The sequence below is a fragment of the Puma concolor genome, chromosome E4 (genome assembly GCF_028749965.1).
Source record: "Puma concolor isolate L17-30 chromosome E4, mPumCon1.1.hap2, whole genome shotgun sequence".
In the NCBI taxonomy this organism is placed as follows: domain Eukaryota; kingdom Metazoa; phylum Chordata; class Mammalia; order Carnivora; family Felidae; genus Puma; species Puma concolor.
The window spans coordinates 4,833,571-4,833,929 of record NC_141683.1 but is presented as its reverse complement, the minus strand read 5'-3'; positions in this window follow the sequence as shown (position 1 = coordinate 4,833,929).

Here is a 359-nt window from a genome sequence, read left to right as displayed (position 1 = left end):
GTCCTGTCTCCGGGCTCGAGGGTGACGGGAGCAGGTTCCGAGTTTCCGCCACAGTGAGAGTTTCAGTGTGAGGGCAAGACTGGGCCCGGGGCCCCCGCTGGGTCCCTCGGGCTTCCGGGGCTCCCAGGGGCCCTCGGCAGCTGACAGAAAAACAAAGCAGGCACTGTGTGTGAGCATGCGCTTACTGAGCCCCCCTTCTCCACCACCCTCGACCTTGAGCTTTTAGGAAGTCGTAGCAGAAGAGGTCAGATCTTGGGCCTTTGAATCTGTCCTGGGGTCGAACTCTGGCTCCTCTGCTTACCAGCTGTGTGGCTTTGGGCAAGTTACCTAACCCCTCTGTGCCTCTCTTTCCTCGTCCG